The sequence below is a fragment of the Euprymna scolopes genome, chromosome 26 (genome assembly GCF_053919585.1).
Source record: "Euprymna scolopes isolate OS-2025 chromosome 26, ASM5391958v1, whole genome shotgun sequence".
NCBI lineage: Eukaryota > Metazoa > Mollusca > Cephalopoda > Sepiida > Sepiolidae > Euprymna > Euprymna scolopes.
The window spans coordinates 21,234,360-21,255,550 of NC_136507.1; the positions used below are offsets into that span (position 1 = coordinate 21,234,360).

At 34.9% G+C, this 21,191-nt stretch overlaps 1 pseudogene; it reads left to right on the top strand.

Annotated features, from left to right (window-relative positions):
* Window positions 1-20,288: 20,288 nt before the first annotated feature.
* On the top strand, window positions 20,289-20,414 carry LOC145248475 (U2 spliceosomal RNA; annotated as a pseudogene).
* Window positions 20,415-21,191: the final 777 nt, after the last annotated feature.

A 21,191-nucleotide genomic window follows, 5' to 3' on the forward strand; every position in this document is an offset into this window, starting at 1 on the left:
TTTATAAATTATTTGACTTCAAAAATCTGTCGCCAACACAGCTGCAAATTGTTTTTGAAAAAAAAGAAATCACGGCTCACACTAATGAGTCAACCGAGAGCAAAGCATTCGGTTTTTATGGCGTTATTGTCGTCGAATTGTGACGTCACACGACCAGATGTGTGAGAGCGAGAGTTGACGAGATTTATGTGGTGATTCACGTTCGGGAGTCCGACGGAAAAATACAATTGCCAATTTTTATCCAGTTTTGGCTGACGGAACGAGAGAATGCTACCTCTATAAAGTAAATGAAGGGTTCCGTTCGAAATTACGCCTGACTCCCCAAGTTCGACAGAAACACTCTGATATGCCCTAACGTGGCCTATTATACGGACAATCAAAGATGAAGTTTTCCGTGAAAAGAATTACTAAATATACACTGTGGTTTGAATACTGAGAGAGAAGTTTATTTACGTATTTACATATAGACAAATAAAGCGTGTTAACGTTCAGGGAGAAGTTTCTGTTCAAAGAGTCCGGTGAATCCGGTGACTCGGTTCCTTATGTAGAATGTTCCGGGTTGGTCCGAGTTCGACAAGATACAACTGAAGAAGGTCAGAGGTTACATCGACCGAAACGTTGTTAAAATGACACTCAAGATAAGAACACTAGTCGGAGGAATCCAAATAATACGAATAACTAATCCGCATGTAAATAAGCCAGAAACGTAATAACTTTACTATGTTTATTCTAACGAGCAACACTACGTAGAAATAGTATTAATATATAATAGATGTTGCTCTATATATATCTTGAGCACTCTGCATGTCTCTTAGCCTCTTAGTATTGATTGCGAGAGTAGTTATGACGTTAAATACGGTGTACAGTTATTGCTGACTCTTAAGACTGACCTGTCACCGATAGTAGTTACCGTCTAACGAGTATGCACACATTGTCTTAACATGTATGTGTGTACATGTATGGGTGTATATATGTACGTGTGTGTTGGGTGACCAGATACCAACAAATGTCAGCCACAATTTCGTTTATTCAGTCGTGCGAACAAAAGCGCGCGATCGACCTCGTTCATGCAAACCGCACAATATTGCACGACGATTAATCCCGACATCAATACCGACAGCTGATTAAATCACGCTATGAATGTTGAATGCATTTGCAGACGCTAGACAGGTCGTACGAATTGACCAATCAATGTCTCCTCGCCGACCGCTAGGAATACTGCGATCCTTGAATAGAATGTAAGCGTTATTGATTCCTTGCGAAAGCTCACAGAAGACAAACGATGAAGTGCTCTATTTTAGCCCATTAAATCCCAGGCTATCTATTTTTTTTTCTTTTGCTATAGAATTGAAACTTTGTGTAATGACTTAAAACTGAAAAAAATAGTTTTCTCCGTCTCTATATCCATCTCTAACGTATTATATATATATATATATATATATATATATATATATATATATATATATATAAAAGATTTGGTCTGCGTGTCGGTGAACTCGTTCCATATGTACTTGAAACCGGCTCTGTCCATTTTTATGAAATTTCACACGAAGGTCCTTTATGTGCCTGGAAATGTTCTTAGATAGGTTTTGTGTCGGAATGTCTTCGATAAGTATCGATAATCGGTAATCAAAATAATCCGATGAAAGAAGGAACAGGCGATTTTGACAAAAGTTATATAGCCTAACATTACGCATGCATGTAAGACGTTTTATTACTACAGATGTCAAAGCCCCAACATATAAGATAAAGAGCAGATACTTTGATATGTCAGTAGCACGTTAGAAATGAATGCTGTTGTTTAAAGCACAATTGAACCATGATACTTGACTTTTTTTGAATTTTAAACTTAAATTCAAACCATTATCACCGCACAACCAGTAAAGCCAGGTATATAAAATCAACAATAGGTTCTTTTAATATGACGTGTGCGCGTTCGAAATAAATGTTTCTATTTAGAGCACAATTGAAGCATGATACTTGACTTTTGCATTTTAAACTTTAACGCAAGCCGTTATATATAAAGAATAATTTTATAAAATTGATAGTAGGTTCTCTACAGTGCAATGTAATCTACAATGTAGTGTGGACTAAATCACTGTGAGAGACATGTGAAGCTTCCTCCAGGTGCGTCGCGATTGGTCCCCGATTAAAGCAGCCAATCAATCAGTTTCATTGAAAAATAGGTTATTTAATCATGATATCGATGACAATGTGGGATTGTGAAACATTCGCTGATCATGAATCAGTCCCGTGTAACGTCGGCCCACTCTGCTAGTTTTATTTTAAAATTGAAATAATGACTGTAACTGGAACAAGTATGAGATTGCATTTAATTTAAATATAATGTTAATAAACAAAGCAGTTCACACGAATAATTACAATGCACTTTTGGCAATAAGTTAGCGACTTACTATTATAAACCTCATCGAACAAGCATAATTTTAGCAAATTTCACAAAATTTTAAAGTACGTTCCAACAGCTCTCCGATAGAAGTTGATAAATATAGATGAAATTTATCATTTTGTCAGAGGAATTATGCAGTAAGCAGTACTATTGTATAGATGGGAGATGACGGTGGTCCAGTAGTTAACGAGACGGACTGACGACCTGGGTATTCCAAGTGCGAATCCAGTTCGTTCCACAAAAATCACTGACACTTAGGATGTGACAACCTTATGGTGGTCCCTTCTGTAAGTAGCTAATGCCTTTCTAGACAGAATTCTGATGGGGAAAAATTATCTGGGAATCGAATGACACCAAGAGAATCTTCGGGAGGATCTCATATATGTTTAAAATATATTATATAAAAATTATATCATATATATATATATATATATATATATATATATATATATATATATATATATATATATATATACAGGGTGTCCGTAAAGTTACTATACAGTCTTATTGTTTGATTGTATTATATTTGTATTAATAGTTAATATTTATTTTTTTTTACAGGTTTATTTAATCAAGCATGCCACGCAAGCAAACTTTGGAAGAGCGCAAATTTATTTTGAAGCGACATTGGAAAACAGAAAGCGCACAGGATGTAATTCGTGATTGGAATCATTATTTTAATACAGATGCTCCAACACGTTTGGCTATTTATAAACTTCGAGAGAAATTTGATGATACTGGCTCAGTTGCCGACGCTCCGCGTTCTGGTCGGCCAAGTGTGTGCACTGAACAAAATTTGGCTACAGTTGCTGAGGCATATAGCAGAAGCCCAAAGAAATCACTTCGCCGTGCTAGTGTAGAAATTTGTATCAAACGAACCTCTCCACATAAAATACTCACGAAACTCCACATGAGACCATACATTCTGCGCCTAATTCACGGACTTCTTACTGTACTGTTAATATATTACAGGGTGTCTGTATAGTAACTTGTAAGACTGTATAGTAACTTTACGGACACCCTGTATATATATATATATATATATATATATATATATATATATATATATATATATATATATATGGGTATATTTACTCTCTGCGCCTCTATCTACCTCCATCTCTCTCTCTTTCTGTATATATATATATATATATATATAATATAAAGCTGAATGTGTGTGTGTGTGTGTGTGTGTGTGCGGTCACGAATAGGCTCCTATATGGTTGACTATTTTAAAAAACTGATTACATATGATAGAAGGTGTATCGAGACACAGGAATGAGTACGTTTGATCTGACAAAACGGTGGTTCATTAAAATTGTGGGCTCTACGTTCGCGCCTGGTCCACAAAGTATGGACATAAAAAATTAAATAATTAAAAAAAAAAAAAACGTTTACAAGTGTTTTTGATATAGATGAAAATAAGAATACCTTGATAAGTATGTTAACTTAAATAGGGATGGTATAATAAAATTGTGGGGTCTGCATTCGCGCCTGGCCTCCATAGAATGGAAATAATCACAAACTTTAATAAAGACTTTTCATATCTATCTGCGTAAGTATAATTTGATAATTATGTTTCAGTTTGAAGAAATATGGTATAATAAAATCATGGGGTGTTCGTTCGCGGCTGACCTCCATAGAACGAAAATATGTCACAAAGTTTAACAAGATTTTTTAATATAGCTCCACAGAATATTGTGATAAGTGTTTCAGTGTGAACAGGTATGGTATAATAAATTATGGGTTTTATCTATTTTATTTTTACTTTCATCATATTTTGCTTTGGTTTTGATACCCCACACTCCGGAGCTGTCTCTTTACAACCCTTCCTTTTTATAACCTATCATACTTTCATAAATCAGAGTCCATTTTCTGTTGCCTGTTTATAACCCAGTCAACGACGTGTACTTCTGCTAGTATATATATATATATATATATATATATATATATATATATATATATATATATATGTGTACAGAGAGAGAGAGAGAGAGAGAGAGAGAGAGAGAGAGAGAGGTTGCCCGAGGGAGTAAATATACCCATCTTACACAGAACAGCTTTTCACAACTTTTGATTTACTTTTAAAATCAAGATATACTTAAACCAATCTTGTCTAGAATTCTTACACACGCGCGCGCACGCACACACACACACACACACACACACACACACACACACACACACACACACACACACACATATATATATAGTCTTGGAAGTTTTGTAAACTTTAAAACTATATAAAAAAACTTATTTAATTTTTATATTGTTTTATCATTCGTTGGAAAACAATTTAGTCAGTAAGTCATGTAATCAGCTGCAGTCACTGCATCAACTTTCTCCCACGAATTCACAACAGTCTTACTGTTAATTTTAAGGGATCGTCGGTTGTTTACCATGAAACACTTCTTCGAGGATTTTAAAAACATAACAGTATATATATATATATATATATATATATATATATATATATATATATATATATATATATATATATATATATATATGCGTGCGTGTGTGTGTGTGTATTTACTGATCTCTCTATCTCTCATAATATTTATTCGTCTATCTATATATCTATCTGTCTATCTATTCATCTACCCGTTTGTCTATTTATATATCTATCTGTTTCTATCTATCTAGCGATCTATCTATCTACATCAGTATGTTCACTATCTTTCTATATGGATCTATCTATTTATGTCTATCTAGCGATCTCGCTGTTTATCTATGTGTATTTATATCTACCTATTTAATCTATCTATCGATATATATGTGTGTGCGCGTGAAAGAGAGAGAGGGAGGGAGAGAGAGAGAGTGTGTGTGTGTGCACGTGCATGTGTATCTATGATTATAGCCTTCGATCTATCTGGCTGTCTAGCTATCTAGTTACCTGTGCCTGCATGAGTTTACATCCTTAGTTTGACCCCAGACATTAGTAGAACAAGAAGTGTTCAAACTAACGCATAAAATTGATCTTTTTTTCATTATTTCACTTCTTTTTTTAATCAAGATATTATGTGTAATGATATTTTTAATAGGAATAACGTTGAAAGTACTGACTCATCAAATGTCGGTTTTAACCGATTTGTGAAATTCCTAAGAACTAATTCGACCGATTTGTGTTATGATTAGCATTTGACAAAACAAAACAAAACAAAACAAACTAAAACAAAACAAAACAAACTAAAACAAAACACAACACGCCAAACCAAACCAAAACAAAACAAAAGACACAAAACAAAATAAAACAAAACAAAATAAAACAAAACAAAACAAAACAAAGTATATCAAATCAAACCAAACCAAACAAAACCAAACCAAAACAAAACAAAACAAAACAAAAAGAAAAAACAAAACAAAACCAAACAAAACAAACCAAACCAAAACAAAACAAACCAAACTAAACCAAACCAAACCAAACCAAAACCAAACCAAACCAAAACAAAAAGATGTGTTTATTATTTACATGTTTCACACAACTATTCTCATCTTAGGTAGAGTTTTCACAACATTTCGGTAGTAACTTTGAATTGCATACTAAACATGCTGCGTTCAAACCTGACAGTGATATGGAATGAATCAGAAAGAAGGGCAACCTTGGTTGAAGTGAGTCTTCCTAATGATGGCCGTCTTAACAGAGCGGAAAGAGAGAAACAGACCACATATCAAGATCTCATGTATGATATGAAAAGAAACTGGAATCTTAGGAAGATATCAATCATACCAGTTATTATAGGTGCCACACGGCTTATAAAGAAGAACCTGAAGTCCTACCTAACTCATATTCCTGGTGAACCAAGTGCAAAAGAAGTCTAAACAATTGTACTTAAGAGAACAAAAAGGATACTAAAGGAGATATCAATCATACCAGTTATCATAGGTGCCACAGGATTATGAAAAACAACATGAAGCCTTACCTAACTAATATTCCTGGTGAACCAAGTGCAAAAGAGGTCCAGTCAATTGCACTTAAGGGAACAACAAGGTTACTAAAAAGAGCTCTCGGTTGGTTTCAATAAAAAAACGGGGAAATGTTGGCAGCTCGTTTGGCTGCCACATATTCAGCATTACAATCTTCGAAGAAAGAAAATGAAAAATAAAATTGAATAACAACTGGATAGAACTTGAATACCTACTAGACAATCTTCGCGTACCTAAGATCTCTCTGTACAGTGGTTTATCAATACAACCTGGAACGAGGATACATGTCCTCTACAAGTAAGCCCGGAATAAATCTTCAAAATTACTAACCATAACATCTCAGTATGGCTAACTAGCACTGACTTTTTTCGAGGAATGGTGCATCTTCTCCAAGAGATGTTAAGTAACAGCACGAAATAGGATACTCCACCGGATAAGATGAATTCTCGACCTGGAATAGAGTAAGACCAAAAGACAATAAAAAATATATTACAACATATTCAAATGAACAATTGAGGAGAGGAGAATGATGTTCCCAACATTTTTACTAACTTGGTGCCTGAGATGTAAAATAGTACTTTACTGGAATATTCGAATATCTATGTATCTCATTAAGAGATATATATATATATATATATATATATATATATATATATATATATATATATATATATATATATATATATATATATATAGGGGACCCGTTGATTTCTGAGAATTCAGAGTGAAGAAAAATAAAACAAATGGAAATTATTTAATACTTATAGTCGGTTATGCCTAACTGAACGAGAACAATCTACTCATGTGATTTACATAGATGGGTCTAACATTTCTGAGTTTTTAGATGTGTATTGGTTATTTGTATTATTTGGATTCATTGAACTACTGTTCTCATCTTGAGTATGATTTTCACGTTTCGGCCGATACAACCTTCCACTTTCTTCAGGTGTTTCTTGCCGAACTCCGGAATGTTTCTGTCGAACTCTGGAATTTGGACGGAATGTCGAGCGGAACCCTTTATCTACTTCACGAGGGTAGCGTGCTCTGTTCCATCAGCCATGACTTGATAGAGGCCCTAAGTAATTTGCAATCGTATTTTTCGCTCGCCCACAATGAGGATTGAACCTGCAACCGTCGGGAGAATATCATTTTTTACAATTGATTTTTCCAAGTACTCTAACCACTAAATAACTTTTTTCGAACAAGCCCTTCATATATGATATATAAGTTCGACAAGATACAACTGAAGAAGGTGGAAGGTTACATCGACCGAAACGTTGTCAAAATCACACGCAAGATAAGAACAGTAGTCCGATGAATCCAAATAATACGAATTAATGAGTTTAGTTCGAAATTCAGTATAAGTTCAAGTTTTCGACATAAAAAAGCACTCGATAAAAATATTTCGTAATAGCATTTCTATTGATATGTTACGCTTAATTTTGATATATTATTTCTATTGGTCAATCACGCTTACTGTTTAAATAGCCTTATCTCATAGTCTGTCGCACGTAAGTTCGAAATCGTTTTTTCTGGGTGTTATGCTGATTTTTTTATAGTATTTAAATCGCCTAATTTTTAAATAGATTTTCTCTTGGCCTCTAACAGTTATCTTTTAATAGTTTTTTCGCTTTATTTTGAAATTGACGTTTGGTTTGTTTGTCACGCATAAGCTTGAAATCGTTTTTCCTCGTTCAGTCAAGCTTAAATTTGAATATGAGTTTCATCGATAAATACGCAGATTGAATCGACGTATCTACCGTATATACGTCCTTGTATCCTTAAGATAATATTTTTAGTGTTTCTCTTTCGATGTATTTTATTAGGGGTTTTTCTGTTTTTTTTTTGTTTTTTTATTTTTGTGTTTTTTTTGTTTTTAATTTTATTTTTGTTTTTTTATTTTTATTTATTTTTTTTTCAGATCAAATTATTCCGGTTCTATTCTCTTAAGTATTCGACGACTATTTCTGCTCCCTTGTTTTTTTTTTAAATCTTATTTTTGTTTTTCAGCGGAATACTGCGTTACTATGGCACAGTCATTAGCCGGCAAGATAATCAGAGATGATGTTTCGTCCCAACTAAAATGAATCCGTACGTTGGCATCGAAAATGATTGCTTTATGCAATTCTGATATAAATACAGAACTCTGTAGAAATTGCTTGATTTTCACAACGCATACGTAAGCATACGTACGTATTAAATCTATTGCGCTAGAAAAATACGCGCACTTGACACTAGTCTTTATCTTATAACTAGGGCTAGGACAGCAGTATATACTTTTCCTGGTTTTGACTCTCAGGTATATATCCATTGATATCATATGTGTTTATATTGAGTGATGTGGTTCTCGGGTGATTATTGTGTCTAACTGTTTCATATATATACTACAGAGTAAAAGCAACGAAAAGAATATGCTGTTGTCACAGCCCTATTTATAACTTTTCGTAATGACCCGACCTCCCTCGGTTAATATGAAACACGAAGAAGAACGGGGTGTCTACACAGTTACATGTGCAGTTCTAGGTGGTTCGACTCAAGCATCTATGCAGTTCCAGTCGCTCTCACGAACACATGTTTGATATGACATTGGATGCAGCAGTTGATGATCTCATTTATCTTCATTCTTGAGCTGAAAAGAAAGATCATTCAACTTGGTTGTATTCTTTCTTTTCTTAAGTTCACTTGGTAGTATTAGTAACAATAAACAATGTTGACTCTGGCTGTAGTTTCGTATGAAATTAATTATTCACAAAAGAGAAAAATAATAAGTATGTACAGTTTTTCACAGGAGACTCAAAATATAAGAAATAAAATGTCGATTGCAAGTTTTTTTTTCTTCTGATAGTTACAATAGTCGATAAACGGGGCTCCAGTCTGGTTTTCAAGAACCAATTTCTTGCTTTTCATCGGTCAAAGGACGGCGGGGTGTTGAAGCGGTGGACAATTCCCCCGAGTTTAAACTCACTCCAGACTTACGTCAGAACTCGCTGCCAACTCACTGCAAAACTGATTTTTTATTGGTCTGCACCGGCTTATGTATATAGGGTTGCTGTAGGCCGGAATATGCTTGGGGGCTCAACTCAATCAATTATCGTCCAGTCTGTCACACCATGGTTCGCCTTAATTTGATAATCAATTACCTCTCTAATAATTTTAATCGCTGTTGACACGCTTTATTAAATTACATTATTAATATTATTTTAATGCTATCGATTTCTCCTGAGGAGATGATGGCCGAAATGGTTCTTGAGAGATGGTCGATTATTTTAAAATGTATTTATAAATTCTGTACCTCCAAACGCACACACACACACACACACACACACACACACACACACATATATATATATATATTTATTTAATTGTACAGAGGTTCAGAAAAACATTGGTACCGTCGGTTTCAAGCCCGACATAAAGGGGACCAGTTAATGGTAAAACGTAAATGATGTTAGGCTCTCGTCAGCCATGTTGTTTCTAAGCTTTTATATCAAAACAGTTTTTCTTTGTAATCGAGCACTTTGTTGGAATTCTTTCCCCCCAAGACAGTATATATATATATATATATATATATATATATATATATATATATATATATGAAAAATTCAATATGGCGTAATGGAAAAATATAAAAGTAACTGCAGCTTTTCTTCCAATTTTCGGATTTTCACCATGTTTATTCACATTTCAATTCCTTTTGACGGATTGATTGTTGCTATTTCTACTGATGAGTTAAGGGCATAATAGATTCAATAATTGATATAATAATTAAGTGATTGATTTTGCGATACGAAACAGATACTGTCAAGAACTGTATAAATTAACTGATTTAAAGGAATAAATTATAAGATGGCCAACGTCATGAATTTTGGAATATAAATTTTTGTCATTTATTATATATATATATATATATATATATATATATATATATATATAAAATAAAAATTACAATTAAACTTACCAAAATGATCCAAGATGGTAAAATTAAAGTATATTATAAATATTAAAGAATTAATATTTATTTTTCTTTTATTAATATTATTGGAATCTTTTCTTTTTTCCTTGCACACATTTTTGTGAATTATTCCATGGATTTCTGCCTTTGGATTATTATGGACCATCTACTTCCAATTGGATTTTACTCGTGCAAATAGAAATTCTTTTAACTTTCCTGAAGTTTTACATTTGGATTTTACCGTCACTGGATCTTTTTATTACACAACCAGACTATCCATTCATGTGTAATCACCTTTTTCTTCAGCATATTTCCTCTGCTTCACTTTTTTCGTTTTCAAGTAAGATCTTTGGCTTACTTGTTGTTTCATCAAATACTTCTGCATGCAAAATCCGATCCCGCATTTTGCTAATTCCTACCCTCTGATGAGAAGAAAAGTATTTCTTCGAAACTCCGCGGATTAAGGACTATCCACTTATCTAGTATTTCCTTTTCAGATTAAATATGTTTTTAACTCATTTCAAAGTGTTTTTAACATATTTTATTAACTGTTTGCTCATATATATATATATATATATTATATATATATATATATATATAAAATATATAAAAATACAAGCGGTGGTTGACGTTATGTTTTGAGAAAAATAGAAAAACCGAATGAAATTATTAAAATAATCAACGTTTCGTCCTTATTTCAGAGGACATCTTCAGGATATTGAAGTAAAAATGCAAGAAAAGAAAAAGTCATAGATCATACGACAAAAAGAACAGTTTTTGAATCCTACCTATGTCGGGAAGGACAAACATGTGTGTGTATGGGAAGGTTGGGTTGTTCTATGTCTATATATACACTTTTAAAAAATGCGTTAAAATAAATATGTACATTTTTTTTCTTCCTCCTGTAAACTTATCCATTTTGTTGAAATATATATATATATATATATATATATATATATATATATATATATATATATATATATATATATATATATATGAAAAAAAGACTTAAAAAAAGTGAGGAAGGAGATAAAAACCTGCCCGTCTATCAATTGGTAATATGTAGATTAGATAGAACATGATCATTAGAATGACTAGGTATACTTGCATTACACATGAAAATTCATTTTCGGAACCAAAATTATTCAGTTTCCTTATCCGTTTAACGAGCATTAACTTTCCTCTTTTCCTTCCGATTGATTGAGATTCAGGAACCAGTGAGTCAGTCTTCTTCGCAACGATGAATCTTTCATTTCTGTCCCGAACGTCGAACATCCCTCCTACCATTCTCTATTTATTACTGCGGTAATGAACCCTTTTCTCTTCCCTAACGGTATTTTTATACTGTCGTTAGTTTTTTAATGTCTAAGGTCATTCGAACATAAGTTTGAATGTGATTGTCAGTTGGACGATTAACTCTATGATGAGAGGATAAAAAAACCATGTGTCGAATGGCCATAATTTAATGTTTTAACCGTAGGACCGATTAATATTTATTTGTTGATATTGGCCTTGAAAACGACTATGTTGTAGCATGCAGGGACCAGCTCCTCGGTTTTAAGTTCGAGATATGAGAAGTTATTGGAAAAATATTCTTTTAATTGAATTTCTATTTTGGTTTAAGTACACAGAAGAAGAAAGGACGGGGTATTGTCCGGTTCTATCCTGGGAGGAGTTCCCTCCCAGGCATTCACTCACCTCCATTCGTGATGCAGTATTTATTTATTTATTTACTGCAAATAGCCAGGAATGCCACCTGCCGAATATTCCTAGACATTTGAACGATGAACAATAATATGGGGGACTAAAGAACAATACAGAATTTTATTATTTGTTTACATTAGACTTGAAAACGAACATGCTATAGCACCTCCGTTGTTTTTAGTTACACATATGGTAAGTTATTGGCAATAAAAGTTATTTATAGAAGTTCCGTTTGGATTTTGGTACATTTTTTTTTCGATGCCTCCGTTCAGCCTCGAAAGACAAAGGATACCACTGTACGGGCAGTTGTGCTTGTAATTGTGAGGCAAGGATCGCGTAATCCCTAACCACACCTCCCCAGAATCGACGCTGTTTGGATCCATTGGCAAGGAGAAGACCAGGACGACTAGAAACAATGCCGAGATAAGCGGAGAGCACATACAGCACTTGGAAGTCCCAAATGGCCACCCATTTAGTACTGACCAGGCTCAACGTTGCTTAACTTCAGTGATCCAGCGGGAACCGGTGTGTCAACGTGATTATGCCGTATTAAATTTTTGGTACATAGGATGAAAAGAAAGCACTTTGCAATGGTTGTAGCTATCCATTCATTCTGGTTGTCATAGGGAATTGGTAATCCCAGTGTGCGACGTTATTTTCAAGTTAGAAGTTTAAAGACCTAAAATTGTGATGCAGAGCGGAATAAGTGGCTAAAAAGAATGATCGTACTATCCGCTCAACAAAAGTCGTCGGAAAACTGGGAAAAAAGCTGTTGAATGATCTATGTCAATCAATGCAGATCTAAGAGAGAGAGAGAGAGAGAGAGAGAGAGAGAGAGAGAGAGAGAGAGAGAGAGAGAGGGAGACAATGAGCAAAAAAGATGGGCACCTGAATTGCGTTTATGAAGATAGCGCTGCACTAGTATGTGCTACTTTGCATGCAATGCCTGCCAGAGTCAACCACTCACCATTGTTGGATATTGGATTTATAGGTATACTTCAGGAGGTGTTTCAAAAGTAATATCTCCTACTTTCCTATTCCGCCCAAATGTGATCATAGGAATGGTAAATTGCATTGTTATGATGACTGAACTCATGCATTAATGACCTGAAAGTTTCATCGCTCTGGTACAGACATTGACGGTGTGATACTATAAGAAACCAACCTAAGAACCAGAAAGGAGTCATTGAGTTTCTGGCAAAAGTGCACTGAGAATCGTGGTGACTATGTAGGACATTTTATTCTATAACACAAACGCTTGCTCATTTTAATAGTATCACTTCTGTTTTCGTACCTCTTCTACTTTTTAAGTTAAAAAATAGGAGGTTTTCTTTTGAAATAACACTCGTATAACATAACGCGCTCCAGCCGCTCATGCGCAGCCATCGTTAATCAGCGGAAAAAATGCATTGGACATGAGAATGACTATGTAGAAAAATAAATAGCACTGAGAGTAACATGCGGATGAGACCTCACGGATGTGACGTGGCGTGGGACCATCTTAGATTTTGAGGAGACCGGTTTGGAATTTTGACATGGTCGATTGCAAGAACAATACTTTAAGGATATCAGAACTGCTGCGTCTCGCAAGCGGCCATCGATGTTTGTGTCTGTTTGTCTGTCTATCTATCTATCCATCTATCTATCTGTCTGTCTGTCTGTCTGCCTATCTATCTATCTATCTGCCTGGGTCTCAAATAGTTTAGGTTAGGATTCTCTCTCCTTCATGGTTTGTTAGTTGTGAATTAAGTGTAAATTGCACTTGTGATCTTTTTGACTTTTTTTTTGTATTTTCCTATTAATAAACATTCAGTTCTTAAATCATGGGTCCTGGATATGACCTTAAACTATATCCTATGGTGAGACCGCAGCTTGCGGACTTTGGGGAGTGTGGCGCCATCGTTTAATTGCCATTGCTCCCAGATCCACTCTGACCTAGAGTGGTAGTACCTGTTAGGGTCCCAACTATGGGTTAAATAGAAATCGACTTGAAAAAAAACAAAAAACAAAACAAAAGCAAAAACAAAAAAAACACAAAGATATTGTATTAAAAAAAATTCTTCAAAATCACTGGATTCGGCATTAAATAACTAGAAAAGGGTTGATATGCCGTAAAACTAAAACAACCAACCAATCAACTTAAATCATGTCTTTTTTTTCAGTTGTTCTTACGTTAACTAAAACGCAATATTAGAAGCAGTGGCGAAATGACGGCACGGATCCCGATGAAGATAAAAGTAACTAATAAAAAGGCAGCAATACCCAAGAAAACCGAATTACGAACACAATAAAACAAAATCTTCAGAAAGTTTAAACAGCCAGCTGGTTTTGCCCTTTTTATGTACTAACTAGTTACACTTCATCACGGCCGAAAAGCAACTCAAGGTAATGATCAATGATTTTGTCCGGTGGACTATGACACAACACCATTTAGATTAAAATCTTATGAGTACGGCTCAACAAAGATTTAATAAGATTTAAATTCAAAAGAAATATATGGCAAGCAGTACTGCGGAAGTGAGTTCCATATATGTGCATTCTTGGAAAGAAACTTCACTCATGGAATTTTCGTTTAGTTTTAGGTTGACAGAGCAAGAAAAGAAATGTATTTATCAGAATTCTAATATATATATATATATATATATATATATATATATATATATATATATATATATATAAATCAAAGGGATGTAGTGTTTACCTAATGTACTCAATAGTAAACGTCAAGCTAATATAAATAACACTATTTATATATAGAAAATTTAATCCCAACCGAATAAGAAAGTTCAAAACGCAATAGAGGGTAGAGCTTATTATAAGAGAAAGAAAATTATAACTGTGAGTTGAACTTTACAATCAAAATTTATTGTTCGACTGACTACCCCAAAAAACAATTTAAGACTTCTTTATTCCGCGGAGTTTCAAAGAATGCTATTCTTGATATTCTTCTCATCAGATGACATAAAGAAATCAGCAAATTATATTTGTAGCAATGCTAGAATTTGTTAGTTATTGCATTAAGCGAAAGCGCAATTTATTGCAGCTATAAATTGCCAAAAAAAAAGAGAAGTAAAAAAATGTTGGAAATGTAAAAAAAAAAATATATATATATAAACAAACCACACATAAATTTTCAGCTTGCATGAAAATTCTTCTCAAGTTGATCCGAATTGCGAAATAGTTATTTAGAGAGAATGGAGTCCAAAATTAAGTCCGGCGTGACGACGCATATAATCCGATTGGAAAGCTTTCAAAACAGTTGAAATAATGAAATTTTTTCCGGACAGTGCAGTATCCCAAAGAGAAGTCGATCTCCATCCAAATGGGATCAAGCAATTAATCACTTTTTCTAAATAAGCCGATGATGAAGGTTTACATGCTGCTTTTCTTTTATTAGTTTAATGTTTTTTTTTGTGTTTCCTGATGCATTGATTTGATCTGTTTCTATTCCTTGATACACCGGTGTTATACTTTTTGAATCTTGCTACGCCTGTTCAATATTTACTGAGACAAAACTAAAAAGAAATATACGCATAAAAAACGCTTCGTGAAATGCCATCGTCAAAACGCTGCGCTGTGATAATCTCTTGTCAAAACGATAAGAGAGCAATGACGTCATATAAAAATCGATCAAACTGATTGGCTCTTTGTTTACTGATTGGAACTACGATGTTTCTTCGTTACTAAGGCAACCATCTTTCTTCGATGGAAATCTTCTTCAGACGGCAACATCGGTAAATGAGAAAAACTAATTAGAATTTTATGACATTATTTTTGTATAATAAACAAGTTTTATTGTGCGTTTGTTTGTTTGTTTGTTTGTTTATTGTTTTACGGCATATCAACCCTTTTCAGGTTATTTAATGCCGAATCCAGTGATTTTGAAGAACAATTTTTTAATAGAGTATATTTGTTTGTTTTTCTTAAAGTCAGTTTCTATTTAACCCATAGTTGGGACCCTAACATGTACTACCACTCTAGGTCAGAGTGGATCTGGGAGCTATGGCAATTAAAGGGTGGCTCCACACTCCCCAAAGTCCGCAAGCTGGGGTCTCACCATCGGATATAGTTTAAGGTCATATCCAGGACCCATGATTTAAGAACTGAATGTTTATTAATAGGAAAATACAAAAAAAAAGTCAAAAAGATCACAAGTGCAATTTACACTTAATCCACAACTAACTAACCATGAAGGAGAGAATCCTAACCTGAAGCCTAACCATCGGATGTAGTTTAAGGTTATATCCAGGACCTGTATTGTACGAGATTTTTGTGTAATATACGTAGTTTTATGTAATATACGTAATTTTTGTGTAATGTGTGTACATTTTTGTTTAATTTGGGTATTCGTTTTTTAATACGCGTGTTGTTGTGTATTTTGCGTATTTTTTGGTGTAATATGTTTACTTTTTTCGCGTGATATTCATGCTTCGTAATTAGAGATAAACATTTTCCATGTTTTCCTATCCGAAGTTATCTACTCTATTACATAGTGAAAAATTGTAATTCTATGTATCTGTCTAAAAGTCAGAAAACGACATAAGATACACAAAAAAAACAACATCTGATTGGGTGTGACCCCAAAGAAGTTATAGAAAAAAAAACTCAATACTGTAATGTCTATATTTGAGATCAGGTGAGTACACAATTATTGCATAGGTATCAGACAAAATACTTATGTAATTGTTACTCGTAATTGATTTAAAAACGACACTGCCTTCCGTTTTACTGCTTTCCAGCTAACTACAATATGGCTGTCTTCAAGTCTAATGTAAACAAGCTCTTGATGAGCCGCTCCACTTGTTAACAAGTTTACCGAATTTCCATTACTAACGATTACTATATTGTCCTATTTATACTGTACACTCTTTAACCTTTATCCTCGAGTGGCCTATTGGCCTTGATAAGTTGTGAGGCCTATGTGAAAAAGAAAAAAGGTTAAACACGCAATCAGTTGCTGATGAAATTTTATTTTTTATTGTTTCTTCATTTTATTCCTTTTTTATTATATTGAACCAGTTGTGTGTGAGAGAGAGATAGACAGATAGAGTGATCGATAGATAGAGAGAGAGAGAGAGAAAGAGAGATAGAGAAATATGGTGTAGAGTGAGATAGGGAGACAGCGGTAGTAACATACAGAGTTCGAAGGTAGAGAAAAAAAAAGATGGTAGCTTCCTGGCCCTATAACCACCTGTACAGTTCTGTAATAGACGAATTCAGATTTAATACCAATGTCTTTCTTTGTCATGAAATTTATTTTAATTTAAATACTTAACACTAACGGGGCCCGCGGAAATTACACAGGAGACTCATTCATATGTAATATATTGATGTTGGCATTCAGTAAATAATGGCAAGCAATCTACGAAAGATTAATGCAAGCAACAGTAAACGTAGTCCCTAGTTTTGTATTCTCTGCGCCAGCCTCTCGTACCAAAGGTTCTCAAGTCTTTCACCACTCTTACTCAAGAATTATTTACTGAATGCCAACATCAATATATTATGGTCAATGTAGGAGCAACCCTTCATACCAATTGTCACTATCCAGCTCCCCTACTCCCCGGGGAGTTGGTCCCCATTTCCCCTTCACTCCTCACTTTAAAAATCGGCCTTGTGCCTAATTTGCTCAGTGGGGGAGCAAATAAATACCATCTGTTCCGGCAGATACTGCACTTAAGATGATTTGTACCAGTCAATGGAGGGGAAACCCTCTATACTGGGACAATTATTATTTTTGGTAACCAGAGTACCCCCTTTTTGCCTACTTTTAGGGGAGCTGGTTTTAACCTCACATTAAAAACGGCCTTGTGCCTAATTTGCTCAGTGGGGGAGCAAATAAATACCATCTGTTCCGGCAGATGCTGCACTTGCATTTCTTGTTCTCTTTCGGTGGAGGAGAAATCCTTCACGACTGAGACAATTTTTATTTTTGTACCTTTTCTCCACGTTAAAAAACGACCCTGGTGTCTAACTCTGTCCCGTGGGGAGGCATAGTAAATAGGTACACTACAAACTCGTGTAATGAGTTCAATATCGGCTACGGCCGCGCTGGATGGATGAACATGTATCTGACGAAGAACTCCGAATTCTAAACTTACCTTTTTTTTCTCTTTTATGAATTTGAGTTCCTCGTCACCAAACTTGGCGCGCATATAGTTTAGAAAAAAGCATTTATATTTACAAGACAGAATACTATGTTCCGTCTGCCTGCTTCCCTCCGGACTACAACTTGGATGTCTTCAAGTCCAATGTTAACCAACCCCTAATGAACCGCCCCCTTAATTAAACACTTCATCAAATCTCCACACTAACGTAATGTACTTGCAATAACCCTTATCCCTGAGTGGCTTCCGGGCCTTGATAAGTGGTGATCACTGTGTAAAAAAAAATACACAAAGAACGAGAGTAATAGTACTTGATACACCTATGGCATGCTACGAGAGACTTTGTTTACCTTTCTCCCACCGCGAGGGGATGTGACACAAAATCGGAATGTCTGATGAACAAACCAGTACCTTTAAAGAAGACATTCTGATACAAAACTTACGTCAGCTTACGAGCATGTACGTAGAGTACTTTCATGTGAAATTTCATAAGTCTGCCCAGCCGTTTTCGAGTTCATAGGGAGCACACACAGGCACACACAGACAAAGTTCCTTTTATATAATACTTCGATTCTGCAAAAATAAGTCCGAGATGCTCTATCAGAATTCCCTAGTGAGAGCGCCTCACACAACAAACAACAAACTTGCTTAACTCAAAAGTCAGGTGGCAAGCCCTGAGAGGGTGTACCTAGCAACCCAGAATGTTTGCTTAACTCCTACAGCTAAAAGGTCACGGAAATGGCCCAGTTAGTGTCGAACTGATTGTCGGTGTTGGAACCTCGAACCGCGTAATACAAAACACTTTCTAGGGGAGTACCTCTCGGTATATTTTTTTTTATCATTATTAGAGTTTAATAGCTGAGTCAACGCAGCATTATTTTATGCGTAACATGTTTCTTAACTAAAATATGCATAAGAATTATTACAGATTATTTTTATTACATTTTCACCCTCTACAAGGCACATTGTCACTAAGATGATGAGGGCTACTATCAGAGACATAAGTTACATAGGTATTATGAAGGGAGTTGGCCAGCAAGATCTCTGTTCACATTACACTTGAACTTCTGCATGCCAGTACAGTTGGGGGAGCAAGGACCCACAAGGGTATTCCAAAGTCTATCAGTTTTGTGGAAGAAACTATTGGAGTAGAAAGCGCTCGTACATCTAGGGATTTAGCAGCTTGTCGGAGGTATTTACGTCGAGGGAGTTCAAGTGTTTGAAGTTCGTCAGAGCATTCCCATTAAAATGTTTGTAGAACAGGCAAAGGGATGCAGCATTTCGTCGATGGGACAGAGGCTGAAGCTTAAATTACAGTTCAGGGCCTATCAAGTTGGCGACTCTCTTTTGAACCCTGTCTAGGAGCGATAGACTAATATCAGATGCACCAGCCCAAATGTGACAACAATATTCCATACATGGGCGAATGGTGGCCTTATAGAGGTACAAGGTACTTTCAGGCGTTAGTAGTTTTCTAGTACGGAAGAGAGAGCCTAACTTCTTCGCAGCGGTCTTGGTAATACTCACAATGTAGCTGTTCCGACCCATGTTTCCTGTGAACGTTAGGCAGAGGAGTTTAAAATTAGTACTTTCAGGTAATGTTCTTTGGCCATTGCTATTGGTGGTAGAGCACTCTCAGATAAAACACACATGCGCAAAGATATCTATCTATCTATCTGTCTGTCTTTCTGTCTATTATATAAAAGGAACTTTGTCTGTGTGTGCCTGTGTGTGCTCCCTATGAACTCGAAAACGGCTGGGCAGATTTTTATGAAATTTCACATGAAAGTACTCTACGTACATGCTCGTAAGCTGAGGAAAGTTTTGCATCAGAATGTCTTCGATAAGTATCGATAATCAATAATCGAAATAATTCACTGAAATTAAAAAAAACAGGCGATTTTGACTAAAATTAACACTTTAAACAGCCTAACATCACTAGTGAATTGGAGAAGTTTTGTTACCACAAGAAAAGACTGGCATATAAAAATAACAGTAGATTTTTTCATGTGACAGGGACCCGTTCGAAATGAATGTTTCTGATTAAAGCATAATTGCACTATCATACTTTTTAGTCGCGTGCAAGCGACTCTATAAGTCACTGTCGGTCGGTCGGTCCGTAACACGTTTGTGCTTGGCCTTTTTGATTAAGATCAAAGGTCTGTTGTTAATAGATGATGTTCTTATCTTTTTAAGCTTTTCTTGGCCTTTTGGCCAAGGTCAAAGTGTAGTATCTGTTCTTACTACATGCTGCACATATTGTGATATAAAGTGGGGGATCACTTTTCTGTATTAATTTAATGTAAAATGATCACCCACTTTACAACCAGTCAGTCTCAAAGCCATTCCAGTCATTCTCCAGATCATTCAAGTTGTTTTTGAAGGATTCCAGTTATTTCTTAAGCATTTAAGTCGTTCTTAAGGTCATTCAATTCATCCTTAAGTTCATTAAAATCATTCTAAGTCATTTACTTTTTATTTATTTAAGTCATTTCAGCCCATTTTTCGGTCATTTTAGTTTATCTTTACGAATTTGATGTAAATGCTACATTCACGCATTCATTCATTACACGAGAGCACGCGACTAATGGTTATCAGCCTTGTTCATTTTAAACTTAAATTCAAGCCATTATCACCGCACAACTAGTAAGGCCATGTATATAAAATCAACAGTACTTTCTTTGATGACAATAAAACCATGGGGGAAACATTCGTTGATCATCATTCAATCCCAGGCAACTTCAGATCTCCTTACCAATAATATATATATATATATATATATATATATATATATATATATATATATATATATATATATATATATATATAGTCTGTTCATTGTACAACTGTTACTAGTTACATATGTGCATATATGTTTCAGTGCAATCTAAGTTAAAAGAGGACACCTCATCATCGAACACGTGACTGTCATATCATATGAACTGCTGTTGATTTTATATTCATAATAAGGTGCTTTTTTCAATTGAGGTTCCGCTGAAACATGTATGCACATATGTCACAAATAATGTTTGTATAATAAACAGACTATATAACAGCTCTTCCCTCCATTGAACACTCTTTAATAATCACGCGGGTT